The 22620-nt window shown below is 42.2% G+C and overlaps 1 long non-coding RNA gene across 1 annotated transcript; it reads right to left on the reverse strand.

Moving 5' to 3' along the window:
* Positions 1-5825: 5825 nt before the first annotated feature.
* LOC129657238 (uncharacterized) lies at positions 5826-13984 on the reverse strand. The gene is made up of 4 exons (XR_008716631.1): positions 13860-13984; positions 10264-10451; positions 6167-6295; positions 5826-6043 (listed from the first exon to the last, which is right to left on the reverse strand). It is a non-coding gene; the product is annotated as an uncharacterized LOC129657238 (long non-coding RNA).
* Between the last annotated feature and the right edge of the window lie 8636 nt (positions 13985-22620).

The following is a 22620-nucleotide window of genomic DNA, read 5'->3' on the forward strand; positions in this document are numbered from 1 at the left end:
CCTATGTGTCAAATCATTTTTTCAGTAGATAACATAAAGTAACATCCATGAAACAAATTCTCACTCTCCATCTCCTCCCTCAGTTTATTCCAGAGAGGATTTGATGCCAAATCCCGTATTAAAATATCGCTCCACACAGAAAGCCTAGGACTCTCCATATGTAGACACTACTTTGCCACCTCCCACCATAACTACCAATTTTCTCTGGTTTGTTTGGATGAGCATTTACACAAAGACTAAGTCTTCAGTTCAGTTCAGTCCAGTCGCTCAGTCGTGTCCGACTCCTTGCGACTCCATGAATCGCAGCATGCCAGGCCTCCCTGTCCATCACCAACTCCTGCAGTTCACTCAGACTCACATCCATCGAGTCAGTGATGCCATCCAGCCATCTCATCCTCTGTCGTCCCCTTCTCCTCCTGCCCCCAATCCCTCCCAGCATCAGAGTCTTTTCCAATGAGTCAACTCTTCGCATGAGGTGGCCAAAGTATTGGAGTTTCAGCTTTAGCATCATTCCTTCCAAAGAAATCCCAGGGCTGATGTCCTTCAGAATGGACTGGTTGGATCTCCTTGTAGCCCAAGGGACTCTCAAGAGTCTTCTCCAACACCACAGTTCAAAAGCATCAATTCTTTGGTGCTCAGCCTTCTTCACAGTCCAACTCTCACATCCATACATGACCACAGGAAAAACCATAGCCTTGACTAGATGGACCTTTGTTGGCAAAGTAATGTCTCTGCTTTTGAATATGCTGTCTGGGTTGGTCATAACTTTCCTTCCAAGGAGTAAGCGTCTTTTAATTTCATGGCTGCAGTCACCATCTGCAGTGATTTTGGAGTCCAAAAAAATAAAGTCTGACACTGTTTCCACTGTCTCCCCATCTATTTCCCACTAAGTCTTAGGAAAGTATTTTCCCTATTACTTCAATTTAGTCTTCCTGCCTAACTTCCACATGACTTGAAAGAAATTTCAAATGAGAACAAATCAAAGAAATCTTAATTAAAGTAGCCTGGAAAATACACATACAAAAACCACAGCTTTTGTGTTTTTATGCTAATTTTAAAGTTGAATTTTATGCTAATTTTAAAGGGGTAGTGAGTGTGCTTGTGTGCATGTATTTATGTATATACGTGGGTGTATATATGTGTTTCCCAGGTGGCGCTAGTGGTAAAGAACCCTCCTGCTAATGCAGGAGACATAAGAGAAGCAGGTTCTATCCCTGGGTTGGGAAGATTCCCTGGAGGAGGGCATAGCAACCCACTCCAGTAATCTTGCCTGGAGAATCCCATGGATAGAGGAGTCTAGTGGGCTGTAGTCCATGGGGTCTTGAAGAGTCAGACATGGGTGACTTAGCAGGCAGATAGGGTATGTATGTATATATATGTGGTGTATGTGTGTGTATGTGTCAAGGTGTGTGATGAGACTGTATGTGTGTGTGTTGAAGGATTATTATGGGGAAGGAATAAAATTTACTGGTTAGAAGACTATAAATGAGACCAAATTTGTCCACAGTTTTCAAAGCTGGTTGCTGTTTATTTCTCCTGCCTCCTTGGCTTATGAAAAACTTTCAGTATGAAGCTAAAATACTTCAGGGCTGCTGAGTGAGCCAACAGGGCCAGCCCACACAGAGTAATGGACTTCAGCCCTAGTGAGATCAAAACAGACTTTTGAGTTAGTAAGGATCCCTATCAGCCCCAGAGGAACCCAGTAATGAAAGAGCTTGGGTTCTCCCCACAAGGTGAGATTGTCTCAATGTTCCAGCATGCTCTTGGAGCCTCTGGTGATGCCAGGCAGATGGAGTTAACAAAATAATCTCCCAGGCAGAACACTCATTGCCATGTGGCAATGAATTTGTGTCATGCCTGCACTTGCCAGAGTGATTTTACCCTTCAAACAAGAGATGAAGTGACTCTAACGCCTTCCACTCGTCTCCATATGACCCTCAGGTTCATTATTCCCTGTGGTGGGCATTTCTGGTGATTTCATATTTTTTTCTGTGAAATTGAAGAGGAAGAAAGGGAGAAATGATGAAATCTTAAATCCTGGCTTACCTGAGTCTGGTAGAAGACAGAAAAATTCTATGGGAAATATATAGAAAGAAAAGACAAAATAAAATGAATACATTTTGCAGACTTTGAACACATCTTATAATAATAATAAAATAAAAGCTTCTTGAACTAATTTTTAAAATATCTTTTGTTCTGGGTATATTGTGTGTTTCTGTTTATATACTTGAGAAAGTTCATGTCAATAGAGAGATCTGAAATTATTAATGACATCAATTTCATTGGAATTGTTCAAATAATTGAAGTAAGTGGTTAAAGGCATGAGTGTTGAGTTACCAGTTTCAACCTTGCCAGCTGTGACACCTAGCCCCAGTCACCTAAACTAGGCATTCATTCTTTCATTCTACTTATTCATTCATTGTTCATTCAGCACACATCTATTGGTTTCCTACTCTGTGCCGGGCACAGTTCTAAGTAAGCCCCATTGAGGGTATAGTGATAAATAAGATAGACATGGTCTCTCATGGAATTGACATTTTTGATGATGTGTAGAGACAATTAAAATATACACAAATCAATAAATGAAAAATAATACCAGCTACTAAATGATACTATTAGTATCTTGTCTTTCAGACCACAGCTGAAATGTTGCCTCCTTAAAGAAATTTTGACTCTTCAACTTAATTGATTTAAATTAAGTTGTATTGATCTACTATATTGATCAATCAACTGTATTGATCGAAATACAAAGGGAAGGTATGACTTACAAGAAAGAGTCATCCATGAACATGTTGGGGGAAATCATTTGAAATCGAGAGAATAGAAAGTCACTTAGATTGAGGAGTGCTTGGAGTGTTAAAGAAAGACTGAGAGATAAATTCAGCTTGGCTCGAGTCCACGAGGTGGGAGGAGAGTGCTATGGGTGCTAGTAAGTAAAGGGGAATTTTAAAGGCCTTGGTAAAGAATTAAAGACTTACTATGAGTGTGATGGGAAGTATATACACTATCTATTGTTGTGTAACAAATTATGGATTGCTCCAATAGAACTGATGCTGCCTCAAAGCCAGTTTTAAGTTTTATTCTTGGCCATTAAAAGAAGCTGAGGAGAAAAGAAGCTGAGAACTTTCAAAACCTGTCAGTCCTCCAGGATCTTTCCTTTTTTTTTTTTTTTCAAACAATACTTCTTGATTTTGTCTCTTTCCTCTTGCATTTAAATATAAACAGGAAGAAGAAACCAGGAGGCTCCTTCAGCACTTGGCCTGGAAATTTCCTTCCCCAGCTCAGCCAGATCACTGGGCACATATTTTGTTTTCCACAATCCCACAGTTTAATGTTGCTGACCTTTCTACCATTGTGTACCTCTTCCTCCCTTTTCCAATGCCATTTTCTTCCTTCCCTTCACATTCTCTCTGGTAGCCTTCTTTGGAACCAGTGGGCTTCATTAACCCTTAGTCAAAACTCCTGAGCTTTCATTAGCACATTTTCCTAAAAGTTCTTTCATGTTTCTCCCACTTTCTGATTCCAAAATTATTCCTGTTCTTAATCCCAGGTTCCTGTGCCTGACCCACAAACAAACTGAAATGTCAATGTTGTCGGAGTTTGGAGCAGAGAAAGGTTCATGCAAGGGCCATGCAAGGAGAATTCATAAGCAAAATGTGGTGTGTAACCCTTCTCTAATTGGTTCATAGTGAAGTAACAGGGTGGTGTTCCAGAAATCTCAATCAACAGCCTTCTGGTTCCAAGCAGTCTGGGATCCATAGGCTGCGCTCAGCCTGAAATTACCATCCTCCACCTGGAGGGGGGCCTTAGTTCCTGCAGAAGAACAGAGATTTTGCATCAGATTGTTATGCACATACCCAGAAGAGGAACCAGGCCCAGGCCCTCTCCCCAACCATTGTTTCTTTCTGCATTCCCTTTGGAACTCAGGGAAGGTCTAGAAAAATGAAAACTTTTTTCTTACAAACAAGAAGCAGGGGACACAGAAAGGCCTTTATCTTTGGAAGGACCCCACAGAGTCTAGCTCCCTTTCAATCGCACGTTTGGTTTTTGTTATGGCAGCACCTGACTTTCATGTACCAATATGTACAATGGTTATCAGTTGCCATGTAACAAATTTCCCCCAAATCTAGGGGTGTAAAATAAAAGATGTTTTTTTATTTCATGTAGTTCCTGAGAGTCAGGCATCTGGGAGCAATTTTTTTAAAAATACATTGCTGGATTTATTTTAGTATTTTGTTGAGGATTATAGCATCTATATTCATAGGGGTGTAGGTCCATCATTTTCTTTTTCATGATGTCTTTGTCTAGCTTTGGTAACAGGATTACATTGATCTCATAGAATGAGCTGGGGCCTATTTCCTCCTTTTCTAATTTTTTGGATGAGCTTGTGAAGAATCGGCATTAATTCTTCTTTAGATGGTTAGTAGAATTCAGAAGTAAGTCAACTGGGCCTGGGCTTTCCTTTGTGAAAAGTTTTTAAATCACTAAGTCAATCTGTTTACTTGTTCTAATTCTATTTACATTTTCTATTTCTTCTTGAGTCAGTTTTAGAATTTTGTGTTTTTTAGGAATTTCTTCATTTCACCTAGAAAAGTTGATTAATCATAGTATTTCCTTATAATCTTTTTTATTTCTGGAAGTTCAATACTAACATCTTCTCTTTCATTCCTGATTTTAGTATGGTAATTTGAATCTTCAGTCTGGTTCTTGTTAGTCCAGCTAAAGTTTTGTCAATTTTGTTGATCTTTTCAAAGAACCAACATTTGCTTTTGTTGATTTTTCTACTTCCATATTCTCATTTATTGAGAGAGGCTCAGTGACTCCACATTTGCCCTCTAAATATACAACATCACATTGTATATAGCATTAAGTGGTTAGGATTCCATCTTTTGTGAGATCCTTCTCCCAGCTTGTGTATGAGCTCATATCCAAAGAATTTTACATATTCTGCAGAGGTTTAAAAAAAAGACTGAGAAATTCAGAAGGGAGAAATGGATGCCCAGTTCCTATGCTGACTTTATTTCCTGCATTTTGAATCTCCCATTTTGTAACACTGAAACATTTCCACTGGGAAATCCTTGTTAACACCAAGGCGTATACTCATCATTCCAGATAATAGCTAAAAAGTCTCCCCTAATAAAAATGAAGTTCCAGCCAACATTTAAGATGAGCTCAACAAAAGACAAAAGCTTTCCTCAGGATTTCCAGGTGCATATTTCAACAGTTGGAGCCAGTACAGAAATCTGTAGTGCTGCAAAATAACTGAAATTGTGATTATCCTTGCAAAAATATTAACACAGACAGTGATCTTTGCACACCAGGTGTTTTCTAGTTACCTCATCCATTTACACACTCTTCCTCTCCTCATAATTCTCTGTCCTCTTCCCAACAAAGACCTTTACGCTGATATGTTATAACCCTAATGCTTTGGGTTTGCCACTCTCTCCTACTAATCACTGAATTTCTCATCAAAACTCTATTGACAAGAGACTGGCACATTTATTGGGCTTCCCTGTTGGCTCAGCTGGTAAAGAATGTGGCACATTTATTGAGTGTTTCCTATACGCATGCAGGGCAGTAGGCACAATAGAAGGACATCCCAAAGAAAGAAATCAAACACTTCAATAATAAATTTAGTGTGTGAGGGGATTATTGTGCACTGGAGGATGAGTTGAACATGTACCTTCCTCAAAAAACAGACAGAGCAAGAAATGTGTAACATTAGAAACATGATAGAACTGTCAAAAGTACACTAACTATGCTGTGATAAATCAGAACTGATTTTTATTGTTTCTTCTATAATGTAAAAGTACGAATTGCTCTTGGGGAGAGAATGAGAAAGCAAGGAAATTGGTTGCACTTTGCTAGGACAATGAGACATCTATCGAGACAGGTAACTGATGTAACTGATGCTGGTGGTCCCAGGACTGTACTTTGAGTTCCTTGGACTCACGGAGGTCCTGCTCTCTGCGAGGCATAACCTCCGTCCTAGAGAAACTTCAAATTTAGTTGGCGAGTCAAAACACACTCAAAACAAAACAAGCTGTAAAGAAAGAAATAGCAATATTTATTCACTCAGCAAAATTTATCAGGGGCCTATGAGTCTGGCAATTTACCAGCAAAATAAGGGGGCATTAAAATCGGACCCTTCTTGTCTCAGGTTTACCTGAGGTGTCAAGATACAGAAGCCACATTCTCAAGAGAGATGGGAGACCACCAGACAAGACTTGCAACATGAGGTTGTGGAGAACTGGGATTTTTTCCTTAACTGATGCTCAATCTCTAGACTTGGAAGCTGAGAAAAGAGTTGGAAGCAGGAGAAAGACTGTCAGAGACAACTGCTGGTGTGCGGTAAGGTCCATCCAAGCTTCCGGCAAAGGGGGTGGGCGGTGCTTCCTCTAAAACAAAAGTCAAAGGGGCGGGGTCTGCGGTAAGTGAACCCGGGTCGCTGCAGTTGAAGGAAGAAGTGCATTGGCTGCTGGCTAATACCCGGGGGAATCGAAAAGAATTGGAGAGGAACAGCTGGTTTGCTGGAGGGCCCTTTCTGTGCAACTGCTCTTTTTCTGCCCAAGGGGGTTTTTTCTTTCCTGCCCACTTTTTGCGGCACTTTTCAACCAAGGGTTTCTATGTGATTTAATTGTTGAACTCTTCAATGCCCTGGTGAGGTAATTTGGTATCATTATCCCTAATGTCCAGCTGGACAAACAAAGGAGATTGGCTGCGTTGACTTAGATCACACGGAGGCCAAGTTTGGACAGAGAAATGGGCGATATCTTCCTGCAGCCTGAGTGGGAGCTTGGGGCAGGTCTCCCCGGGGAAGATTCCAATTCCTGCGCCAGGCCTTGGAACATGCCTCCTTCAAGCTCAACAGTTTATTGGGCGTTTTGCAATTGTCAGGGTACATGCGCTGAGGGCAGCTGTGTGATGAAATCTGAGGGAGGGGAAGTTTTTCTAAAAAATATCCTGTTTCTAATTTTCACCTGATTGGTAGAGAGGAAGAAAAATGTGCTGCTTTAATTGACAAGGGAAATGTGTACCTGAGACTGGGGTTTTCTGGCTTTATTTTAAATTTTTAGTTAAAAGATATATGTAATGTTTGAATGAGTGCTTACACATCTTAGCTTGCAAACTTTTGGCAGCAACAAACTGTGTCCCAGAGCTCTCTAGAAAGGCTGCCCTATGCATGCAACAGGAAGCCTCATGACTACAAACAATTAAAGAAGCACTGAGTTATCACAGGAGTGGATACAGGGCAGGTGGACACAGAGATACAGTCCCTTCTTCCAGATTCAATGGATTAGATCTGATAGAAAGAGTGCCTGAAGAACTATGGATGGAGGTTCGTAACATCATACAGGAGGCAGTGATCAAGACCATTCCCAAGAAAAAGAAATGCAAAAAGGCAAAATGGTTGTCTGAAGAGGCGTTACAGATAGCTGAGAAAGAAGAGAAGCTAAAGGCAAAAAAGGAAAGGAAAGATACACCCATCTGAATGCAGAGTTCCAAAGAACAGCAAAGAGAGATAAGAAAGCCTTCCTCAGTGATCAATACAAAGAAATAGAGGAAAACAATAGAATAGGAAAGACTAGAGATCTCTTCAAGAAAATTAGAGATACCAAGAGAACATTTCATGCAAAGATGGGCACAATAAAGGACAGAAATAGTATGGACGCAACAGAAGCAGAAGATATTAAGGTGGCACGAATACACAGAACTACACAGAAAAGATCTTCATGATCCAGATAATCACAATGGTGTGATCACTCACCTAGAGCCAGACATCCTGGAATGTGAAGTCAAGTTGGCCTTAGAAAGCATCACTATGAACAAAGGTAGTGGAGATGATGGAATTCCAGCTGAACTATTTCAAATCCTAAAAGATGATGCTGTGAAAGTGCTGCACTCAATATGTCAGCAAATTTGTAAAACTCAGCAGTGGCTACAGGACTGGAAAAGGTCAGTTTTCATTCCAATCCCAAAAAAAGCAATGCCAAAGAATGTTCAAACTACTGCACAATTGTACTCATCTCACATGCTAGCAAAGTAATGCTCAAAATTCTCCAAGCCAGGCTTTAACAGTACGTGAACTGTGAACTTCCTGATGTTCAAGCTGGATTTAGAAAAGGCGGAGGAACCAGAGATCAAATTGCCAACATCTGCTGGATCATCAAAAAAGCAAGAGAGTTCCAGAAAAACATCTACCTTCTGCTTTATTGACTACGCCAAAGCCTTTGACTATGTGGATCACAACAAACTGGAAAATTCTTCAAGAGGTGGGAATACCAGATCACCTGACCTGCCTTCTGAGAAATCTGAATGCAGGTCAAGAAGCAACAGTTAGAACCAGACATGGAACAGCAGACTGGTTCCAAATCGGGAAAGGAGTATGTCAAGGCTGTATATTGTCACCTTGCTTATTTAACTTCTATGCAGAGTACATCATGTGAAATGCCGGGCTGGATGAAGTACAAGCTGGAATCAATTGCCAGGAGAAATATCAATAACCTCAGATATGCAGATGACACCACCCGTATGGAAGAAAGTAAAGAGGAACTAAAGAGCTTCTTGATGAAAGTGAAAGAGGAGAGTTAAAAAGCTGGCTTAAAGCTCTTCATTCAGAAAACTAAGATCATGGCATCTGGTCCCATCACTTCACAGGAAATAGATGGGAAAACAGTGGAAACAGTGACAGACTTTATTTTCTTGGGCTCCAAAATCACTGCACATGGTGACTGCAGCCATGAAATTAAAATATGCTTACTCCTTGGAAGAAAAGCTATGACCAACATAAACAGCATATGAAAAAGCAGAGACATTACTTTGCCAACAAAGGTCCATCTTGTCAAAGCTATGCTTTTTCCAGTAGTCATGTATGGATGTGAGAGATGGACTCTAAAGAAAGCTGAGCACTGAAGAATTGATGCTTTTGAACTGTGGTGTTGGAGAAGACTCTTGAGAGTCCCTTAGGCTGCAAGGAATCCAACCAGTACATCCTAAAGGAGATCAGTCCTGATCTCCTGATCAGGATCCCCCCCTGCATCAAACTGATGCAGAAGCTGAAACTCCAATACTTTGGTTACCTGATAGAAAGAATTGACTTATTGAAAAATATCCTGATGCTGGGAGGATTGAAGGTGGGAGGAGAAGGGGACGACAGAGGATGAGATGGTTGGATGGCATCACTAACTCGATGGACATGAGCTTGAGTAAGCTCTGGGAGTTGGTGATGGATAGGGAAGCCTGACATGCTGCAGTTCATAGGATTGCAAAGAGTCGGACACGACTGAGCAACTGAACTGAACTGCCTCCAGAAGCTTATATTATTGATAAAGTTCCATTTTAATTAAGAGCAGATTCTAAAATTAATGAATAGAGACTTCCCTGGTGGTTCAGTGGTTAAAACTACACTCCTAATGCAGGGAGCCTGGGTCTGATCCCAGGTCAGTGAACTATCAACAGATCCTGCATGCTGCAACTAAAGGCTTGGACAGTCTTCTGTGCACCCACACCCTGGCAAAAGAGAAAAAAAATCAGTTAGAAAATAAACAATCTCACTTAATCAAAATTACCCTCGAGCATAGTTAAGAGTTTTCCTTCCAGTGCAGGGGTTGCAGGCTCAGTCCCTGGTCAGGGAGCTAAAATCCCACATGACTCATGGCAAAAAAAAAAAAAAAACAAAACATAAAAAAAAAAAAATATTGTAACAAATTCAATAGAGATGTCCAGATTAAAACAAAATCACCTTCAAAAAATTCTTTAACTTGTCCATGAAATGTCGCATACGTGAGTTGTATATACAAATCTGTACAGTAATTCATATGTCCTTTGCATTTTAAGAACTTTAAGAATCATAATGTGAGGAACAAAAGATCATGTAGTTTTTCTGAACATTCAAACTTGCCTACCTGTAAGACAGCTGTGACTAGGGCATAGACTGTAGTATCATACAGTGGATTGGCTTAGACTGTGTGCCTAACAAGCAACCCTAAAACTCAGTGGATTAAAATAGCAACCATTCGTTCTCATGGAGCTGCTGCTTAGTTGAGTGTCAGGGCATTTGCCTGGCCTGGGCTGGGACAGCTCAGCTTTACTCCACGATTTCTTCATCCTTCCCCTGAGACTAGTGAGCTATATGAGACTAGTGGTCATGTTCTTTTTTCATGGCGGTGGCAGAGGCTCCAAGTCACAAGATCAGAGAGTCAGAGGGATAGAGAGGATAGGAGCAGAAAGAGCCTTTAGTTATAATAAAATAAATAAACTTACCTCTGGTGTGCAACTGCCCCAAAGGCAAGGAGCTCATCTCACTCAGCATTGGGTCCCTGCCCTTGCCTCACCTTGCTCTTGGTAGGTGCTTAGTAGCTGCTGACTGATGAATGTTAATTACATTGGATCTTCAAGGACACAGTTTACATTGATCCTGAAGGCCAGGTGGAATAACACACTGGTGCCATCTGTCCAAGTCAGCATAGAAGCACAGGCTTGATTAGCAGGCAGCTTTGATCTCAAAGGAACTTGTGATTCTTGTGACATTTTCTGAGAAAAACTTAAGCTTGTGAGCTTCCTGAGGCCAGATCCATCTCTTAATTATCATATCTTTCCAGAGACCAGCACAGTGTCCCAGGAGAGCTAGATCTTTACTTCTATACTCAGCCATAACCCTGTGAGATCAGTGACACATTTTATGAAGAATGGAACCATCAGGGAGCAAGAGCATTCAGGTTAATCCTACATGGGGACAGGGGAGTTTTCAACAAGCTTTCAGAGAAAAGGTGAAGGCTTCCTCTTCTTTTCTGGTTGAAAGGCAAGTGCTTTGTTTTCCACAAAAACACCTGTGGCTTTGATCTCGGATTTCTTCTATAGATAGAAAATGAGCACTGTCTTTAACAAGGGAACGCCGCAGGGTTAGTCCATGCTGTGTGTAAAGTCTCATACGTCTCCTGAGAATATGCCGGAGCTCTGTCCTTCAAGCCTGCAGTCCGAGCAGACATCAGACAGCTTCTAATATCAGAACTGAGGGGAAGTGGAGGTGGTTTCTCTGCACTAGCCACGGGCTATTGGGAGACAGAGTCTGGCTTTCAGAGAGCCTCATTACCTTGTCTAGTAAGTGGATGTAGATAGCCATGTCCTTAACACTATGGACAAAACAGGGAGATCGGTTCCCAGGGAGAAACTTGACATTGACCTTCAGAGAGGATAGGACTTAAAGTTTGGGAATCATTCCCTAAGTCACACTACTTCAGAGAAACTAAGAGTTGAACAAAACCCTGAAGACCGTAGAATTGATATGGAATTTAAACAAGAACAAAGAAAGGTTAATGCCTCTGGGAGATGAAATAGTTGGAATAAAGAGACTCAAATGGAGAGGTGGTGAAAATGAGTAGGCAAAGGAGGGGCAAGAACTTAGCAAGTTTGAATTCTTTAAAGGTTTTTTTTTAAAGTCTTTATCAAATTTGTTACAATATTGCTTTTATTTTATATTTTGGTGTTTTGGCCACCAGGTGTGTGGGATCTTAGCTTCCTGAGGAGGGAACAAACTCACACCCCTTACATCAGAAGGCCAAGTCTTAACCACTGGACTGCCAGGGAATTCCCTAAAGGCTGCTGAGAAGGGGGAACACAGACTCAAACTGTGTCTGTTTTGGTCATTGTCATTTTCCCAATATGTGCCACATTACAGTGTATGAATGAAGATAGACAGATAATAGATAAATAGATAGATGATATTTATATACAGATATAGATATGCTGCTGCTGCTGCTTAATTCAGTCATGTCCAACTTTGTGGCCCCATGCACTGTGACCCGCCAGGTTCGTCTGTCCATGGAATTCTCCAGGCAAGAATACTGGAGTGCGTTGCCATGCCCTCCTCCAGGGGCTCTTCCCAACCCAGGGATCGAACCCAGGTCTCCTGCTTTGCAGACAGATTCTTTCCCATGTGAGCCACCAGGGAAGCCCCACCTATATATATGTGTAATTGGTTCAATTTTTAATTATATAAGTAGTACATTAATTTATTTTTATGAAAATGTCAAACAATAAAGAACCTATTAAAAAAGAAGCTCTTCTTCACTAACCCATTAATTCCACTTTCTCCCCAGAATTAATTCTGGCTGTGAATTTGCTATGTGACCTTTCAGATAGCTTTCTTTGCTATATTTCTTTATGGCAACACTTATGTTTTATTAATTTTTATAATGGGTTACACTATACTTATGGTCAGCAATATTCCTTTTTTATGTAATATGTCTTAAACCTTTCAATTTTAACATATATGTAAAGCTGCTTCTTTTTAGTTCCTGCATACTATTCCACTCTATGGAAGCATAATAATTCACCGTAACTTACTGATTCAGATCAGATCAGATCAGATCAGTCGCTCAGTCGTGTCCGACTCTTTTTGACCCCATGAATCGCAGCACACCAGGCCTCCCTGTCCATCACCAACTCCCGGAGTTCACTCAGACTCACATCCATCGAGTCAGTGATGCCATCCAGCCATCTCATCCTCTGTTGTCCCCTTCTCCTCTTGCCCCTAATCCCTCCCAGCATCAGAGTCTTTTCCAATGAGTCAACTCTTTGCATGAGGTGGCCAAAGTACCAGAGTTTCAGCTTTAGCATCATTCCTTCCAAAGAACACCCAGGACTGATCTCCTTCAGAATGGACTGGTTGGATCTCCTTGCAGTCCAAGGGACTCTCAAGAGTCTTCTCCAACACCACAGTTCAAAAGCATCAATTCTTTGGCGCTCAGCCTTCTTTACAGTCCAACTCTCACATCCATACATGACCACATATCTGCTATCAAAACAACATCACCACTAGTCCTTTCTGGAGACCACATTTCCCAGAATCCTCTTGCTGAATATTTCCCTCTTGGGATTTGCTTATAAGAGATGCTCATGCTGGTTTGAAAGCTGGTCTAGAAGAGGCCATTAAGCCTGGAGGCAGCTGAGACAGAGGAGGACGTAGTGACTTTATAGTGGCTTAAGGGGAATGAGCCTTTGAAAACCAGCCACTTCTCTGCTACAGACAAAGGCACTGGCCAGAGCTTCCTGGGGGTTATTGAGATTTGCATAGGCTTCCAGTTGAGCTCCTGGGAGCCACCTGCTTCAGGGATGCAGGCTGGGGTGATCAGGATGGCTCCCCCAGCCCTTCCAACAAGTCTGGAATCCTCTTGTTCCTTGTATTGATGCTCTCCTTGCCTGCAAGACAGGAGGTGCCTTTATTCTCCTGACTGAAGTCTGACTTCTAAAAATTACTTTTTCCCTCTCTGTGTCTATATTCATTTAATGCTATATTATGGACCCCATCTCCAGTCATTAAACATTCCTTGGAAATTTACTTTAAATAAATAAATAAATGTATTAGTTTGAATATCATAACTCATATATATTTAAATAATTTAAACTATTCCTCTATTGTTTAGCATTTAGGCTATTTCCAAATATAAGATATATGTTGTGGCAAACATCTCAGTATGTATATTTCACTCGCTATTTTGAGCCTATGGAGACTGGCAGAGTTGTAATTTAAATACTGGAATTAGAAAAGACACTGAACAGTGAAGGGTAATACAGAAATGACGAACTCAGGTTTAGTAATATCGAGTTTAAGCTACTGAAAAAAAAGTCTAGATGTGATGACCGAGCTGCTGTTGGATGTAAGGGATCAGCTTTTAGGACCCAGATCAGGGTTGATAATCAGAGTGTAGAGAGTTGAGTCCAATGTCAATCAGTAAAATGTCTGCTGTAAAGATTACAGAAAAACAACAGCACTAGAATTGACAAGGGACAAGACAGAGGGTGGAGGGTGCAGATTTAGAGTAAAATCTGTTTACCAGCTTAAGTTAAAATGTACTTACTTAAGTGAAACAGTGCTTTTCAAGTACTGCTGTGGTCTCTCGCCTGCCATTCCAATTCAGAATACTTAAACTCCATCCATTGATGACTGCTGCTGCTGCTAAGTCGCTGCAGTCGAGTCCGACTTTGTGCGACCCCAGACGGCAGCCCACCAGGCTCATGGAAACCTAATCCTCTTTCAAGGAGGGGCAGCAAATAATTGGGAGTGATAATGCAGCCTACCAAATTATGAATTAAATGTCACGGATGTGATGCATAAGGCCAAATTCTTTGACAGCTGTGGTTTTGCTGTCTGTGCCCCTTCTTACCTTCAGAAGTGCATAAGTGGAGATGTTACATCCACTCGCATCCTATGTCCTTGATTTATCTCTCCTTGTTTTAAGAAACTACAGCAGCATTCTACATGTTTTCTTTCTCCTTCTTTCTTTCCTTCTCCTAAGATTGTATGGGAAGTGGTCTGATATTTCTTAAGCTCCAGTAAGACAGAAAAATTGGGGGGTGGGATGGGGTAAGATCATATCATTGCTCTCAACTCGTCACTCTTCCTTCCTATGGAAGTCTTGCACTTCCTGTCCATTGCCATAGACTTCCAGTGACTTCTTTGAGAAGAGAAGTATGCAGCCCTGTCCCCTCGATGTATCTTGCCTTGGTTGATAGAATGGAAATGGATACCACGTTTAAGGAGAAGTCCTTTGCCACAAGAAATGTATGCTGTTAATAAGGGCTGTTCCTTTAGCCTGTATCCTAAATGGAGCAGAGACCATCAGGGCCATAGTGGACAGAGCAAATCTTTGTTGTTGCAAACCACAGAAAACTGGGGGTCTGTTGTTATCACAGCAAAGACGATCAATGTGCCTTTGGTTTAACCACCTCTGGTTATCACACCATTACCTCTACAGCCCAAAATTGGGAGATACAAAACTCTATTTACTGTCCCTCCTTTCTGTGACCAGCAGCAGGATTTTTCATGGGAAATTTTGTTCCATGAAGCATGGGGTTTAATTTCTTTTCCTAATGTCCGTATTTTCCTTCTATGAAAAGAGGTTCCTATGAGAATAACACCAGCTATAGCATTGTCTTCTCTCTTTTTTGTATGTCATAAACTAATACTTAATCCTTGTTATCAGACTTGATTCTCCATTGATGCTTTAAAATCTTAAAAAAATTTTCTGCTTCCTTCTTGGCTGTCTCCTTCCACGCTCTCCAGAAGCACTGAATATTCTCTATGAGCTGGAGCAGAGGAGGGCAGGTGAAGGGGGAGCATAGTGACCAGCAGACATGGCCCTACTCTCATGGAGCTTACATTCTAGTGGAGAAGACAGACGAGAAACAATAAACAAGTGAAAATGTAACAGAATACCAGGAAGGGGTAACTGTAGAACAAGAAATCCAGTAAGGAGAGCGAGGATGGCAGGGAGTTTGACCTGAGATGAGGTGATCTGGGGCGATTACAGGTATAACTGGCCTGCACGCAGAGCCGCCTGGGTCCTCATGTGTAGACCCTACGTCTTCTGCTCCACCATGAGCCATCACTAGCCAGTGCTCCACAGCACTTGCTCTGTCAGCTTCTGCAGCTCCAGCCCCACCTGAGAATATGCCCCTAGATTCTACTCCCTTCTCTGAAAACCTCAATAGGGCTCTTCTTAACTGTGGACCATGGTCCTGGCGACTGCTCTCAGGTTTTGCTTATCAGGTTATTTTAAAATATTTCTCTGTGCACCTCAGATTTAGAATGGAATGCAAGAGGGCACTGAGGAAACAAAAAATAGGTGAGAGAAAATACTTTTATGGATTGAAAAGAGAGCACCCAAAAGCAGCCTGGGCTATGGACCTTCACGACCTTGCCCCTAGAGTTTGGGTTTATTGATAACAGGGAAGCAGCCTGATAAGAAATGAATGTTTTATCTAGACTGGAAAGAAATATGACCAAAGAAAAATGACTAATTTTGCATAGTAAAAAGGTGGGTGTTTGTTATGCTCTCTCCTGCATTTTAAAACTTTTCTTAGAAAGGAAGAAATTTTCTTAAGGAAAAAGAAGATGAGTTGTGCCATTCAAAACCTTTGACCCTGGGGACTTCCCTCGTGGTCTAGTGGTAAAGAATCTACCTTGCAATGCAAGGGCAGCAAGTTTGATCCCTAGCAGGGGAACTAAGATCCCATAATCCATGAACTAAGCCCAAGGGACACAACTACTGAGGCTGGTTCCTCCAGTGCCTCCATGCCACAACTCCTGAGCGCACATGTCACATCAAAAAAAACCCTGCATGATACAACGAAGAACCCACATGCCGCAACTAAGACTGCTGCTGCTGCTGCCGCTGTGTCGCGTCAGCCGTGTTTGACTCTGTGCGATCCCATAGACAGCAGCCCACCAGGCTCCCCTGTCCTGGGATTCTCCAGGCAAGAAGCCTGGAGTGGGTTGCCATTTCCTTCTCCAATGCATGAAAGTGAAAAGTGAAAGTGAAGTCGCTCAGTCGTGTCTGACTCTTTGTGACCCCATGGACTGCAGCCTACCAGGCTCCTCCATCCATGGGATTTTCCAGGCAAGAGTACTGGAGTGGGTTGCCATTGTCTTCTCCGGCAACTAAGACTGGATGTAGCCAAATCAATCAATAAAACTTTGGCCTTGCCCTTGCATTATTCTGCCTTGGCTGTGCGTCCTTGAGCAAGCAGCTGACATTCTCTAAGCCTCATTTTCTGTACCTGTAAAATGGTGATCAGGCCTGCAGTTTGGGATGTGGTGAATGGTAAGCAAGAAAATGGATGCAGTGTTCAGCATTGATCAGTCCTTAACATATGGTGGGCGTATGGGTACTTCATGATTTCCCAAAGTGTATCAATGGGACATTAATATCATAAGAGGTCCCCAAGTAAAGTCTTTTAAGGTCAAAAAAGTTTAGGAATCTCTACATATTACATTCTTTTCTTGGGGACTTAGTGACATTAGGATATTGATGGCACTGAAAATTTCTACTGGAAAGAAATTTGTTTTGTCTCTCCCTCTTTTTTTTTTTTTTTTTTAAATTTAAATGGGTATTCTCCAGATGTCAAAAATTAAACACTGGCCTACACTATGCTTGCCTGAAAAGGATGAGGTAGGTTATGCTTTGAGTTCCTGAACTTGGTGAGAAAAGACTACGTTTCTGTTCCTGGAAGAGTTTGGTGCACAGGGTGGGGTGCTGATGGTGAGAATGAGGACCACAAACTGGAGTGGGCAGTCACTCAAAGCTGCACCTGATGTGGAAGCCACCCAGAAAAGCATTGAAGGCGACTGGTGGGTACGCAGTAGCTGGTTGAAAAGCTAAACCTGTTATCTTTATAGTTGAGAAATTACGGACAATTTTGAAGATCCCACAAAACAAACAAAAACAGACTTTAATGACTTCCTATTTTTAGCTACTGATAAATACCCAATAGGCAAGAGTCAGCTTCCACTCAAAACGCATGTTTTGGCCTTCTTTTGCAGAGAAGAGATTTAATAACAACCCCACCACTAACCCTACTGGCAGATCTCACTCAGAGTGAGAATGACAAATATGGACGGGTGTCATGCTTGGAACTCGGTTTTATAATCTGTTGGAGCACTTAGGAGTTTTACCGTGAAGGGATATATCCTCCTTGCTCTGGGTTACACATCTGAGGAGGAGAGATGGGCTGAAAGGAGCCTGCATCATTACTGGCAGTGGGTCCTGTGGCTGATGGCTGGGTGTGACCTCAGAGGATACAGACAGACCTTCAAAATAGATGACAACATGTCTCCAAAGAGGATGAACAGCCAAGGAGAAAAGCAACACGCCCAGAAGCCTAGGCAGGAGCAGAACGATGCTGACAAGGATGTCTCCTTTCCAGAGAGGAGGCTTCTCTGTCCCTATGTTTCTTTTCCACGCATTAGTCTTTTCTGGGCCACGCTAGTGGTAAAGAACCTGCCTGCCAGTGCAGGAGACACAAGAGCTATGGCTTCTATCTCAGGGTCAGGAAGATCCCCTGAAGGAGGGCACGGCAACCTACTCTAGTATTCTTGCCTGGAGAATCCCATGGACAAAGGAGCCTGGTGGGCTATGGTCCATAGGGTTGCAAAGAGTCAGACATGACTGAAGTGACTTAGCACGCACACACGCACACACACACATCTTTTCTAAACACGTAAAGGTTGAGAGTGAGGAAGGGGACGGAGGGGAAGTAAAGTCAGGTCATTACCCCTCCAAGGCTTGATCTCCTGATTTATAAATCAGAGATACTAGTAACTGTATCTCCCTTGTGCGGCTGTCGTGTGGATTAGAGGAGGTTCAGTGAGATTAAATCTGGAATCTTAGCATGGTACCTGGCTTCTAGGAGGAGTTCTGCTGTTGCATGTAATTTAGATTGCAATAAAAGAGAATTTAACTCGCTGGTCCCATGTCATATGCTGGCCACATTTACCTGGCTTTTCCCAGGAGGAACCTGTGTCCCAGCAGGCGCTTGGCTGAAGCCTGCTCGTTGTAATTGAATCTAAGGTCTGGTCGTGCTGTGTCAAGATTAATTGATATGCAGAGACTCTGAAACAAGCTTTGGGAATCAAACATCTGGTCTGGAAAGCGGCCTGGTAGGCCAACCCCCTGTAGACTTGGGTAGGAGAGGAAAACAGGAAGTTTGATTCATCTTACTTTCTTGGTTTTTCAAGTTATGGTCTCCAGCTGTTTACATCAACTTTGTTTTTCCTAAAGAAAAGAGAAAGAGAGAGAGGGAGAGCCACTGTGAAGCACCGTAAGTCCCAGACTTTCTATGAAGGAGCCCTTTGTGGAAAATCAGAGTTACTTCTTTTCCTTGGCTAGCTCAACTTTTATTTTTCTCTACTCTTCCCAAAGCAAATATCATTTCCCTGGCTTCTTTTCAGGCCTAAATAAATTGTGGAGAAGAGAGAAAAGAGGTTTATGGAGAAGGTAAGGAGAAAGCAGAAAGAAAAGAGGAAAAAAACTCCGGAAAGAAAGAGAAAGAGTTCGTGGTCCTGAAATTGTAGATGTTTCCAGAATTGTAGGTTGTGCTGCAGGAATGGAGGTTGAATATGCATGCAGGGGACACCTCCAATGTGGGCAGTCAGCCTCAGAGCTGAAAAGAACAAGGACAAAGAAGCCCTCAAAGCACAAGCTAAAGACGCGTGTTTCTGGAAAATAAATGGTATTTAAGTTTGCTGCCCTGAAGTTTGCCAAACAATAACATTTAATGTGGTGTTTCCTAATCTGCCTATTGTTCGTGGATCTTCACCTTCTGGAATAGGGGAGAAGGCAGTGGTCTTTGGTTGTAGACTTCAGGGGCTCAAACCCCAGCTGGGCTACTTACTTGCAAGCTAGGTGACCTTGGACTAGCCACTTACCTTCCTGGATCCCAGTATCTTCATTTGTATAATGGGGATAATGCCAAGGATGATGATGAAAGTAAGAGTTTATATATAGCCTGGGCTGCTGTGAGAATTGAATGAGTTAATACATGGAAAGCACCTAGCCGCAGGGTCAATGCTCTATGAGTGTTAATTATTGTTGTCCTAGCCCACTCTCATTCAGCTATTTAATCCTACACCACAGAGTCACATGCGTTGGTCCTTAATATCATTTACTATTCACAGGCACTGTTGTGAACGCTTCACACACATGTGCTCACTTCACACAGCATTTCATTTCACACCAACCTGGGGAGGCAGGTGTACTGTTATTGTCTCCCAAGTGATAGGTGAGGAGACTGAAAGGGGTCCCAGAGAAGGCAAGGACGCTCCCTGCCCCTTCCCACACCCCTTGCTCCAGGCATCTTTTCCATTTGGTTGTTTCTGAGTTGTATCCTTCATAATAAATAAGTGACAGTAAAGCCCTTTCCTGAGTTCTGAGAGGCATTCTAACAAATTACCAAACCAAAGGAGGGGGTTGTGAGACCTGCCCCTCCAATTTATAGCTAGTCAGTCCAACTGCAATGGATGTCTAAAGTGGGAGGAGTCTTATGGGACTGGGCTCCTGATCCGTGAGGTCTACACTAGCTCCTGGTGGTTACGATTATAACTGAATTGTGGCACACCTTGGTGGTATCCAGAGAGGTAGAGAACTGGCTGACGCAAGAAAAGCCCACACCTCTGGCATCAGAAGTGCTAAGAGTAGGAGAAATAGGTTTTTCTCCTACATATTGTTGTTGTAGTTTAGTTACTAAGTAGTGTCCAACTCTTTGTGACCCCATGAATTGTAGGCCACCAGGTTCCTCCGTCCATGGAATTTTCCAGGCAAGAATACTGGAGTGGGTTGCCATTTCCTCCTCCAAGGGATCTTCCTGACCCAGGGATCAAACCTGCATTTCTTGTGTCTCCTGTGTCTTCTGCTTTGGCAGGCTGATTCTTTCCCACTGTGCCATGTGGGAAGCCCATAGTGAGTAACACCAGATAAACATACACGTGACTGATGAAAATATGAAAAAGTTTTGTACAGGTTAGGATGGCTCATTTAATTTGGCCAGTTTTCTACAAAGAGGTCTTCTCAGGGATGACACCAGAGTTTGGAACACTTCATTCTTTTTAAAAAATTATTTTGAATGTATTTGGGGTTTTTAAAACATTTTATTGGAGTATAATTGATTTAAAATGTTGTGTGATTTTCAGGTATACAGCAACGTGAATCAGTTATACACATTCATATATCCACTCTTTGAACAGCTTATTCTTGAAAAGGTGGCATCCAGGGTTTGAAAGAGCAGAAGTTTATTTTCCAGGGAGATATTTACTTTTCCTTTTCCTTCCCCACAGGACCTGACTCAGTATTATTCTTTCATCCCTCTCTCCATGTATATAACCTTTCACTAAAGGGTCAAACTCTGGCCTCATTCCCCCTGAAATCAATGAAGGAAAAAATAAGGGACCAACTTGGACCTGAAGAAGTCCAGGGAGACCCTATAGTTAAGAAATGTGCCATTTGCATTTATTTATTTTATATCCGGTTTTGAATTCTTTGAGATCCTCAAGGACTTCGGTTTGGCAGACTTTGGGGGCACATCAAGAGAAAGTTTATGTGGTCCAGCATTTGGTTGGTTGCCCCTCCTAGTCTCTGCTCTGCTCCTCTTCCTGAGGCCTGCTTTGGGTTATAGACAAAGACAAGTGGACATGCGGGAATTGGACATTAAGAATGGAGACCAGGAATTAGATGCAACTTAAAATGGATAAAAGATTTAAAAGATGAGTTTTTAGTCTTGATGGCAGCTCATTCAAACAGAAAGTATTTTACATATAAAACTGCCTCATAGTAAGAGAGATACAGTAACAGAAGATCAAATTAAGTAAAGCACAGTTTCTTCTTACAATGTTAAAAAGAAAATAAAAGGATGGTAGAGAGAGAGCAGAGAGAGAGAGAGATTAGGAGTGTTTGTTATATGAAAGACAATATATATATAGCATAAATCATGGAACCAGAGGATTTTTGGTGTCACATGGTTTTCCCTCCTCCCCAACCATTCTGAACATTGTCATTATGTTAGTCTTCCAAAGAAATTTCTTCCTTAAAGAGCCAGAAAATATTTTCTCCAACCATCTCATTTTTGGGTTTAAACTGAAACCCAAAAAGGTGATTTGGCCAAGGCACACAACTATTCCATGACCTGAAGCCCAGATTATCTCATTTCCAAGTGAAACAATATACTTCCTGAAGACAGACATTGCAAGGCAGTGCAGGAGAGTTGAAGAGAGCTGGAGAGGAGCTGGGAGCCAGAAGACCTGAGTTATCACCCTGGCACTGTCATTCCTCAGCTGCATTTAAAGTCGAAAAGCCTTAGCTGGTGATTGGTTCCCACCACAATCTGATCTCAACCTCCTTTCTGATCCACCTCCAAATAAATTCTCAATTCAAGCATTACACATCAACTTACTCTAGATTGTTCTCCTTGTCCTCCTCCATGCTTTTGCTCATTCCATTCTTCCAGCTTTTACTCTTCTCCATCCTTCAAAGCCCCCCATCCCTTGAAGCCCAGTTCAAGTGTTCCACACCCAGTAAGTCCTCACACCCATGTACCACCCCCAGCCCACCAAAGCACCAAAACCTCTAATTTTCACAGCATTTGCATGGAAGATGTGGGCAGAGACTACATCCACTTCTTACTTGACCTACATTAGAGTTATGGCCTTCAAGATGGTTTACAAAGTTTATTGTTGCTGAATGTTTGCAAAAGTGTCCATCATTCTCTGTCCACTAGAAGGATAATCAGGATTATCCTGGAAAGGACCACAGGGTTCCTTCTGGTTTGTTTGCCAGTGGACTCACTGGGACAGTGCTGGTTTTACTCAAGCAGTGCCCAAACTAAACTTTCTGTGGAATTGGGAGTTCCCTCTCCCCAGGCAAGCTGTCCACACACACCTCCACTATACCATCAGTTCAGTTGCTCAGTCGTGTCCAACTCTTGGTAACTCCATGGACTGCAGCATGCCAGGCCTCCCTGACCATCACCACTTCCTGGAGCTTACTCAAACTCATGTCCATCGAGTCGGTGATGCCATCCAACCATCTCATCATCTGTCATCCCCTTCTCCCCCTGCATCAGGAGAATGTTTCCCAGGATCAGGGTCTTTTCAAATGAGTCAGTTCTTTGCATCATGTGACCAAAGTATTGGAGTTTTAGCTTCAGCATCAGTCCTTCCAATGAATATTCAGAACTGATCTCCTTTAGGATGGACTGGTTGGACCTCCTTGCAGCCTAAGGGACTCTCAAGAGTCTTCTCCAACACCACAGTTCAAAAGCATCAATTATTCAGTGCTCAGCTTTCTTTCT

The sequence above is a fragment of the Bubalus kerabau genome, chromosome 7 (genome assembly GCF_029407905.1).
Source record: "Bubalus kerabau isolate K-KA32 ecotype Philippines breed swamp buffalo chromosome 7, PCC_UOA_SB_1v2, whole genome shotgun sequence".
NCBI lineage: Eukaryota > Metazoa > Chordata > Mammalia > Artiodactyla > Bovidae > Bubalus > Bubalus kerabau.